The sequence below is a fragment of the Ranitomeya variabilis genome, chromosome 2 (assembly GCF_051348905.1).
Source record: "Ranitomeya variabilis isolate aRanVar5 chromosome 2, aRanVar5.hap1, whole genome shotgun sequence".
Taxonomy (NCBI): Eukaryota; Metazoa; Chordata; class Amphibia; order Anura; family Dendrobatidae; genus Ranitomeya; species Ranitomeya variabilis.
Window position 1 is genome coordinate 880,807,412 of NC_135233.1, and position 10,961 is coordinate 880,818,372.

Consider the following 10,961-nt stretch of genomic DNA (forward strand, 5'->3'; position numbering starts at 1 on the left):
CTCCCCCCGGACCGTTAGACGGTTCGGGGGTTCTTGAATTTCCAGTGTGGATTTTGATAGGGTTTTTGTTGACCATATAAGTTACCTTTCTTTATTCTGCTATCAGTAAGCGGGCCTCTCTGTGCTAAACCTGGTTCATTTCTGTGTTTGTCATTTCCTCTTACCTCACCGTCATTATTTGTGGGGGGCTTCTATCCAGCTTTGGGGTCCCCTTCTCTGGAGGCAAGAAAGGTCTTTGTTTTCCTCTACTAGGGGTAGCTAGATTCTCCGGCTGGCGCGTGTCATCTAGAATCAACGTAGGAATGATCCCCGGCTACTTCTAGTGTTGGCGTTAGGAGTAGATATATGGTCAACCCAGTTACCACTGCCCTATGAGCTGGATTTTTGTATTCTGCAGACTTCCACGTTCCTCTGAGACCCTCGCCATTGGGGTCATAACAGGTAACCGTACGAAACCGTTACACTTTGCCTCTGATTCCCGAATTACTGGAAAGAGTCCACCATTCTAAGGTGTTCTCTAAGCTGGATCTTCGTGGGGCTTATAATTTGGTGCGTATTCGTCCAGGGGATGAGTGGAAGACAGCATTCTGATGCCGGTATGGACACTTTGAATCTCTTGTGATGCCCTTCGGGCTTTGTAACGCCCCTGCAGCATTTCAGCACCTTGTTAATGACATCTTCAGAGATTTGTTGGACCAGTTTGTGGTGATCTACTTGGACGACATACTAATCTTTTCTGACTCTCTACAGGAACATGAAGAACATGTCAAAACTGTTTTAAGACGTCTGAAAGAGAACCAACTGTATATCAAGCCGGAGAAATGCGAGTTCCATCGTTCTGAGATACAGTTCTTGGGTTATATCATCTCTCCCCAGGGGCTGAACATGGAATCTGGTAAGATTCAGGTTATCCTTGACTGGCCGGCACCCAAGAACATTAAGGAGGTCCAACGTTTTATTGGTTTTGCAAATTTCTACAGACGCTTCATTCGAAATTTTTCTTTTATTGTCCGTCCCATTACTTCCTTGACAAAGAAGGAAAAGTCCTTTAAGTGGTCATCACAGGGTCAAGAAGCTTTTGATCGGCTTAAGATTTGTTTTACATCAGCACCGCTGTTGATACACCCAGATCCAACACATCCTTTCATTGTGGAGGTGGACGCTTCTGATAATGCTTTGGGGGCTATTCTCTCCCAAAGAACTGGAGAGAAGGGTCTGCTACATCCTTGTGCTTTCTTTTCCCATAGACTAACCTCAGCAGAGAAGAATTACGACGTGGGAGACAAGGAATTGCTGGCTATCATTGCGGCTTTCAAAGAATGAAGGCACCATCTGCAAGGAGCTGCACAACAGATCATAGTGCTAACTGACCATCACAATCTAGAGTTCCTTAGATCCGCTAGATGTCTTTCTCCTCGTCAGGCTCGTTGGAATTCTTAAATCAATTTAACTTTGTTATCTCGTACCGTCCAGGTTCTCGTAATGGGAAGGCTGATGCTTTATCCCGAATCCATGCTGCGGATTCCGTACCTGGAGCCCCGTCCAAGTCCATTCTATCTGATGCCAATTTCATCGGAGTTATCCACGATCAGGACTTGTGGAAGGAGTGCAGGGAGGCCTATGAAGGTGATGTATTTCTGGCCAACCCACCTGTGGATATTAATCTTGTCTTTAAGGGTGGCATGTGGTTCACAGATCGACGTATCTACGTCCCGGAGGTCGTCCATCTGCAGATCCTTAAGTTGGTACATGACTCCAAGTTGGCTGGTCACAGGGGGGTACAGAAGACACAAGAGTTCCTGAGCTGATTCTTCTGGTGGCCAACTTGCCTGAAGGATACCAAGGACTATGTTCTCTCTTGCGAGGTATGTGCCCGTTACAAGACTCCTCATGTGGCACCTACGGGTCTTTTACAACCATTACCTGTTCCATCCCGCCCTTGGGGGTCTATATCAATGGACTTTATTGTGGAGCTGCCTACATCGGGGGGCATGAATACAATCATGGTGGTAGTTGATCACCTGACTAAAGCTGCTCATTTTGTTCCGTGCACCAGCCTCCTCTCAGCTAAAGATACAGTGAACTTGGTTATACAGAATGTCTTTCGGTTGCATGGGGTGCCAGATGAGATCATCTCTGACCGTGGAGTACAGTTCACTTCAAGATTCTGGAAGGGGTTTTGCTCTGCACTCAATATTATTGTCTGTCTCTCTTCTGCTTACCATCCCCAGACAAATGGTCAGACTGAGCATACCAACCGGACGCTGGAACAATATCTAAGATGCTATGTCAGCCATCTCCAGGATGATTGGTTGGAGTTGTTGCCGTTAGCTGAATTTTCATATAATAATTCTCAGAGTGCCTCCACTAAATTTACACCTTTCTTTGCCAATCTGGGTTATCATCCGTGTATTTTACCTAGGTCTCCAATTAATTCTCCGTTTCCAGCAGTGGAGGAAAGGCTGACTACGATGAGACAAAATCTGGAGGTTCTGAAGGAATCCCTGACCACGGCTCAAGAACGTTATAAGAGATCGGCTGATAGATTCCGTAAACCTGCACCCATGTTCAAGGTAGGAGATTCCGTGTGGTTAGCAACTAAGAATCTAAAGTTAAACGTTCCTTCACAAAAACTTGGACAGAAATTCATTGGCCCTTTCAAAATCAACGGTATTGTGAGCTCTGTGGCCTGCCGGCTGAAGCTACCTAGGACAATGAAGGTACACCCAGTTTTTCATGTATCTTTACTAAAGCCTGTATCTCCTAATACCTTCCAGGGACGTGTTGTGCCACCTCCGCAGCCTGTGTTGATTGATGGGCAAGAACAATTTGTGGTGGAGGAAATTATTGATTCAAAGATTCGCAGGAATCGGCTCCAATATCTGATAAGATGGCAGGGATATCCCCCTGAGGAAGATTCTTGGGAACCTGTGGAAAACATCAATGCCCAACAGAAGATTTCTCATTTTTATCAGAGATTACCTGAGAAACCAGGTCCAGGATCGTCCTGAGGCCGCTTCTAAGGAGGGAGTAATGTCAGGACTCTTAACATTTTTTACCTTTTGTGCATTACTGCCCTTTTCCAACATGGCGTCTTTGGTCTCCTTTGCACTTGTCTTCCTGCTATAAAACTCCACCCCAGCCTTCAGTCTGTGCTAGATTATTCTGCTTTGCATCCAGCTCCTGATTACTCCCTGGCCTTGCACCTGCACCTGTGAACCTGTGTTGGAGATCCTGCCACTCTGCTCTGAGTTCCTGCTGCATACACCAGTGTTCAGTAATCCTCCTTCATCTGCTGCTCGTGTTACTTCCATCTGCATTTGCTGGACATGTAAGCTGTTTGCTGCTCTGCAAAACCTGAGACTATTAACCAGGACTCCCTGGTTGAGCTAAGATATGATTTGAACTGCCTTATAGCATATCTATCTGTGTCTGGACTAAGTCAAGCATCTATTCATGTCAAGTTTCCTCAAGAATAACTGTGCTTCGTAGACTTTCTGTTTGTTTGCATCTACCTCTGAAGTTTCCTATTGACTGCTAAGCTGCGTTTATTATTTGCACCAAGTGTTGTGGACTTGAGTTTCTCTCTGCACCTGTTTGAATCACCGTGTGATAATATAAACTTTACCACTTATAAAACTGTGCCCTGCTGTCGCAAAGAGTCTCCTGAATTATCCCCTATAATTATTACACGTTCTTTTCTTTCTCTATTTGCATGGGATCTTTAGACACGCAGGGGCGTAACATGTTTCAGTGTACAACACGAGTAGAAGTATTGTCAATACCTTCGGGCTGGACTTCGTAAACAGGTCCTTCACAATTGACTAGTCACTGTACACGGTACGGTGTATTTTCCCATCGATGATCTAATTTGTTTCGAGGATGCTTCTCTCTGATTAACACCCTGCCACCGGCCTGTAGAGCTGTCCCACATAGAGGAGCCGTTTCTGGATGTTCCAACGTTCGAAAACGAGTCTTCACCAGACGATACAGAGTCTGTAGTCGATGACGATGTCCTCGGACCCAGCTTGACACCCCCGTTTTTGGGTAGTCCTCCTAAGGGTCAAGCTCCAACTCAGTGATTTCTTTTCCTGGCCGGCTGAAAAGCAGAGTATAGGGCGTGTATCCGGTGGTACGATGTACCCGATTGTTATACACCCACACTAGTTCTGCTACATAACCTGGCCATAATCCCTCTTCTAGGGTTCGCTACATTTGTATGAGGATTCGATTGAACCGTGTAGGCCGTTGGTTGAGTGCCACCCATTGCTGAAGTCAGGCGAGGTCTTCATCTTCCTGCTGAATCAGTACCCACTCATCACGAGGCTGCTCCAACACTCCCCCCAGAATTTCTGTCTGTTCTGTTTCCCTCGTAGCCGCCAACATACTGGCAGATCAGTGGAACTTCGGCACTTCATCAGCCTCCAGCTCACCATCACAGTTGTGTACGGATGAGGGCCTGTATCCTGTACACAGACCTTGCCTCTCATAGTCAGTACTCCCGGCCGGGGCGGTCTTGTCAGCGTCATCGGCTGAGTCAGCAGTCTCCTGTCAGAGCATCCTCTCAGCGCTGCCCCGTCACCTCACAGGTGATCTTCTCTGACAAAACTCTCACACGCTTGCCTTTTCCGCCTGAACTGTTTAAATTTCTGCACACGCATTAACTTTCTGGTTAGCCACGCCCCTTCTCTCAAGTATAAAGAAAACCACCAAAAGTTCCCCTGTATCCTAGGTGACAGACCTGATGGTTCTGGACCCGTTACGGATGAGGCAAACCTGGTTAGTTTCTCCCCGTTACATTCACACACATTTTTTGCTTTCCTTCTCAAGTCTCACTTGCCTCTGCCTCAGCTAGGATCTCTACCTTCATCACCACAAAGCACAGTACTCCGGGTGTCTCTCCAGTCCCCAATAATGGTACCACCATCCTGTAAATGAGTGTCCTATATGTTAACCCGTGGTTCTGCATCCTTCTTTCTCTTAGGGGAACTAGTATGGCAGTTACTTAACTTCTTTACTTGCTGATGCCTTGGAACTACCGCCCAAGGCACTCTCTTCGTCTTGCGTTCCCTGTTCTGTCCTAGCCTGTTACCTCTCTGACTTGCAAACTCATACAGCTAAGCATCTTGTCCCACGACCCATCTCTGATGCATCACTCTGTCCTTCTGTCACTTTTCTTTTCTCTACTCCAGCTCTCAATATTTGCTGCCTCGGTCTAAACTCACATCAGGGACATTGACGTTTTGCAGCTCTGCTGACTAGTCAGACCTTAGGGCTGCTTTTGTTCCATGCTAGGCCCTATCTGATCTCCAGACAGGAAACTGTCTCTGTCCTTGTTACCTTAGCCCCTCCCACTCTGGACTAGTCACAAACATTAAGCCTAACTGCCCCCTACTGTTGGACAAAATTCAATGTATCACTAATAAAGTATGCTCAATACGCGTTGCACAATATAGCAATACATCTGTCTTCAAGGGGGAACGTAGGCAGACTGTGCATCTTACAACACTAGGTTCAGGACCTGGGCACAAGATGGTTGAGGCCTGTGCCCAAAGAAGGGCAGAAAACTGCAGAAGAAAGAAGAGAACAGTAATGCACATGTGCAAAATTTACTCTCGAGCAGCCGATGTCACAGGTAGAGTGACATGGATGGGAGGCGAGATGTATGGAGGTGAAATGTGAAGGCAAAGTTATCTTCTGGACATTGTCCTGCACCATAGCCTGGAAGAGGTCATTTACATAAACAGATAAAAGATGATTTACCAGCAACAAGGCATCTGATAAGAGGCAGACAGATATCACTTTTTTCAGCATTCTATAACCTGTATGCTCATATTCCTAGTTTAGATAGGTCAAATGTGGTGACAAATTCCTTTTAAAAATGATTTAACTCAACAAACTAATGTGTCGCTCGTACATCGGTGACTGGAAGCCTGTTTGGAAAGGCTGATAATCGGTTCCAATGTAAATACATTTAAAGAGTGACTAAAATTTGTGGAGGGTTTTTTATGCTTTAGGCACTTTATTTCTGAAAAAGAAGGGATACTTATCATCGCTCATAGTGTCTAGTGTAGCTCATGAATCCACAAATTCACAGGGGGAAGTACGGATAATAGATTCCCAGTTGGTTGCTGGGTGGGGTGCAATAGAAAAGGAAATAAAATCCAGCAATCCCAAATAAAATAAAAAATATTAAAATTTCACATTTAATAGAAAATCTTTAAAAAAAAATTATCATGAAATAGAATAAAAATAGAGGCAAAAAGGGGGAACTATAAATTATGAATATGTGATGCATTTCAAACCACACTGGTTCTTAACCATTGCTAAATCTGAAAACTCTGATTGTGCCAGAAGTACTGCTGCACTCAGGAAATGGATTAATACATCATTGGATTTAGGATCTCTTTGCCTACATCTGGCTGCTCTCGGATGAGGTAGAAGTAACCTGCTGATAGTTTTCCTTTAATTTGTCAGACTTGACAACAGATTATCATAATATCAGTGTACAAGTGTGAGATGTGTGTCAGCATCAGTATAATGGCTAATCTGGCTAATCGTTACTCGGACGTGTCCGCTCTTCGCCAGTCGTTACACTGGCTGCCCATTCATTACAGGATACAATTCAAAGTACTTGTTCTCACCCACAAAGCTCTGCACAGTGCGGCACCACCTTACATCTCCTCCCTCATTTCTGTCTATCGGCCTAACTGACCGCTGCGCTCTGCAAATGACTACCGACTAACCTCTGCACTAATCCATACCTCCCACTCCCGACTCCAAGACTTCTCCCGTGCTGCGCCAATCCTCTGGAATGCTCTGCCCCAAGATATTAGGAACATCCATAATTTGCATAGTTTTAGGCGTTCGCTCAAAACACATTTGTTCAGAGCGGCCTACCACGTTCAGTAATCAAACTCATTTTATATTTGTGTGTGTGTAGCCCATTCACTATCCCCATCTATCCCCCACCCCCTGAAGATGGCTGGACCATCATTGTAAATACATCATTGTAAATACACACCTGTACTTTGTATCTCCCCCACCTCATTGTAGACTGTAAGCTCTCACGAGCGGGGCCCTCTTATTTCGCTTTAATTATTGTATTGATAACGTTGTTACTTATGATTGTTGTGTTTGAAACTGTTAAACTGTAAAGCGCTGCGGAATATGTTAGTGCTATATAAATAAAGATTATTATTATTATTATTATTAATGCTGTACCTGTTGTAAAGAGATTTGATTCTTTGAAGTAATGTTCTTATTCAGGCACAAGATGTCGCTGTTCCCTAAGCGTTACTGAAAGACTGTAAAAAGATGCAAAATGAATATCGGAGGAGGAGTTACAATGAAAAAAACACCAAAGCACAGGCAAAGATGTTTAACTATCCAGGCCTCTAAACAAATGCACTATCAGGGTGCAGCGGACCCAAGTAAAGATGGCAACTGCACAGGTGCAGTAATACCAATGAGGCAGACAGCTTACAATACGTTAGCTGGCATGTGACCATAATATCAACTAATACCTTACATACACATATATTATTATGTGTTTTTGTCCAATTTATTTATTTTTGGGGGTGCAGCTGGGCCCAGATGGTTCTGTAAACTGTGGCCTCTATTCACACTGGATGCATTATAGTTATCACTGGGCAGCCCGCCATAGGGCGTCATTAATAGGCTGTGAGCCAGATGCTCTGCGTTTTCTGTGTGAACATCGCCACATACAGATTATTTTTTGTTTGCACTAGTGTGCCAAGCGGCCAATCCCTGATTGTAGGCTGGCTGCCTCATCGGTATTACTGCACTTGTGTAGTTGCCATCTTTACTTGGGTCCGCTGCACCCTGATAGTGCATTTGTTTAGAGGTCTGGACAGGTAAACATCTTTGCCTGTGTTTTGGTGTTTTTTTCAATAATAGTGGAGGATTTTTCCTCTTTTGGTCTTTTGATTGTTTTTGTTGTTAGAGTAGGACTTGCAATTGTGAGGACCCTTGACGTGGGTTGCCAGCTTACGTATTGTGGCCATCATATCAACTAATACCTTACATACACATATATTGTTATGTGTTTTTGTGCACTTTATTTATTTTTTGAGGTGCAGCTGGGCCCAGATGGCTCTGTAAACTGTGGCCTCTGTTCACACAGGATGCATTTTAGTTGGCACTAGTCAGGCCACCATAGAGCATCATTAATAGGCTATGAGCCTGATGCTCTGCATTTTCTGTGTAAACATTGCCGCATACAGATTATTTCTTGTTTGCACTGGTGTGCCAAGCGGCCAATTTCTGATTGTAGGCTGGCTGCCTCATCGGTATTACTGCACCTGTGTAGTTGCCATCTTTACTTGGGTCCGCTGCACTCTGATAGTGCATTTGTTTAGAGGCCTGGACAGGTAAGCATCTTTGCCTGTGTTTTGGTGTTTTGTTTTAATAATAGTGGAGGATTTTTCCTCTTTTGGTTGTTTTTGTGGAGACACAATGAGAAATGAGGTGAAACACAGGAAGAGGAAGTGTGGCTATCCTAAGGGCAGTCTACAGTTATTGAGATCAGGGAGAGGACATGCTGGAGGGGAATCCAACAACATCCTCTCATGGATACAACACTGAGACCAGAGCAGTTACAAAGTGGAGCTGATGGTTTCCGTGACCAGAACCTGTCCAGATGTGAGAAGATTTCTGCCAGCCACACTGCTGACAGATGGAAAAGGCCGGGATCTAGCGTGAGAGATGTTGGACGCCACTGAGGAGTTAAGTCACATTCATCAAAGGTACCATTCATCTGCCCTGCATCGGTCCATATACACCAATTGTTTTTCCAGACCAGACCAGGTTGAGTAAGAAATATCAAAAGATTGACCGTCACTTCCAAACAGAAATCAGGTGTGTACAGGTACTTGCTAAGAGTAGCCATCTCCATATCTAACAAACAAAATAAAGTAGCACTCTGTAGCACTATAGCATGCAAACATGAAATTTGAATTGCATTACTGCACTAGAAAATGTGAAAAATTAAGAATACTTAGAGAATAAATTGGCAAATTTGCATGTACCTGACAGCCGCAATAAGGTGATTCTCGTTGCTAGGACCTATCCTGTAGGGACTCCTCTCATGGGCTAATAGCGTACATTTATATGGGAAGGTAGGATCTTACTGTAATTAAAACTGTCAGATGCTGAGGGATGGAGTGCTCAGTCAGAGCCAGTGTACTGTATGCAGTCAGTAAGAAAACTTAGGCCCACTGCACCGCAGTGGGTAACCTTGCACGCACCTCAGTACATTCCAGCGCCAAAATACTCAAGGCTGAAATAGAGCCTGTAGTTACATAGTGTGGCATAATGACTGCTTCAGGCCACATTTGTTGCCAACATTAGCGTCCAGAATGTCCAGATTTGCTGCCACGTTTCCTGTTTGTTCCGCAATTAAGAATCCTAATCTACACCTGCTCTGGTATTCGAGTCAAGCAAATCATAATGCTTGGGTGCTCGACCCAAGTAACAAGTATAATGGAAGTCAATGGGAAAATCGACCATTTTTCCGGTGGCCCCTACTGGTAGTCTGAAGTGGGTCTAAAAATTGCTGAAAACTATGGATATAGTCCTGAAAAGCCATGGGAACAGCAAGGGGAAGACAAGGTTGGTGCTGAAAACACTGTTGTCAGAGTATTACGCCACTTTTACGGACTGACAATATAACATACAAAACCGGACTTAAAAAGGATTTGACTGGAAAAAATGTTAAGAAACATTCTTTCCAGGATAATGATATGCATATAAGACAAAATGAATAAGAGAAATAAGAGTTGCTCCACACCTTGGGCAATATTCCCACCCAGTGTTTTTGCATGTTTGCATTGCTTTCAATGGTGAAGAAAACATTCAACAGGAAATGTAACTTTATAATTTTAATACCTTATCTGGTCATGTGGTGTGTGAGACATGGTCAGACACATTAAAAGTCACTTTTTTTCTTTTCAGGTCCATCACTATTTGTAAAGGGCCATCAGGGGGCCTTTTGTACTGTTAGAGGACCAGAAGGTGTCTTGGGGACAGATAAGACCAAGATAGAGTTTTTTGGTAAAGCACATCATTCTACTGTTTACTGTAAATGGATTGAGGCCTACAAATAAAAGAACATAGTATGGTGGAGGTTCAAAGATATTATGGGGTTGTTTTACTGCCTCTGGTCCTGGGTGCCTTGACTGTGTTCAAAGCATCAAGAAATGTGAAGATTACCAAAGGATTTGGGTATGCAATGTAGAGTCTGTGGCCAGAACTCTGGGTTTGCATCGTAGGTCATTGGTCTTCCAGCAGGACATTAACCCGAACATACTTCAGGAAGCACCCAGAAATAGATGGAAGCAAAGCACTGGAGAGTTCAGAAGTGGTAATTCCAGCTCCAGCGTAAAGTCCCTTACCATTGCCTCTTACATACAGATGCTAGAGAGAAACTTCAAATGGACACATTAAATAAGTTCATTTTGCCTGCTTTGATTAATTTCTGAGTACAGAAAACCATAAAAAACATTAATTGGTCAATGAGTGCATGGAAAAAAAACAGCAGCAAGGCTTAGAATTTATAAGGTAATAATCCCTGACTAGATGCCTCTCATACACTATTCCTACTGCCACACCTCACCGTAGTCAAAGTGCATATGAGATTGGTATTAGTATAACAGAATAGAATCTATTTGAATTAGTCTTGAAAAAAAAGTGATTAGCTTAATTTAGCAGCATCAAGGACTGTTATTTCATCAACCTTGCTGGGGAATACAGTGGAGCGTTTCACATCTACTCAGCCTGATATGGAGGAGACCAGGATCTTCTGTACTTACTGCACAAACTCTCCTGTCCAAGCTGTGAAATCCTGTATGCAGTGTGAGAACTCCCTCTGTGACGACCACCTGACAGCCAACAGCAAGGCACTGTATCACATACTAATAGAACCCATAGGTTCTTTTGAT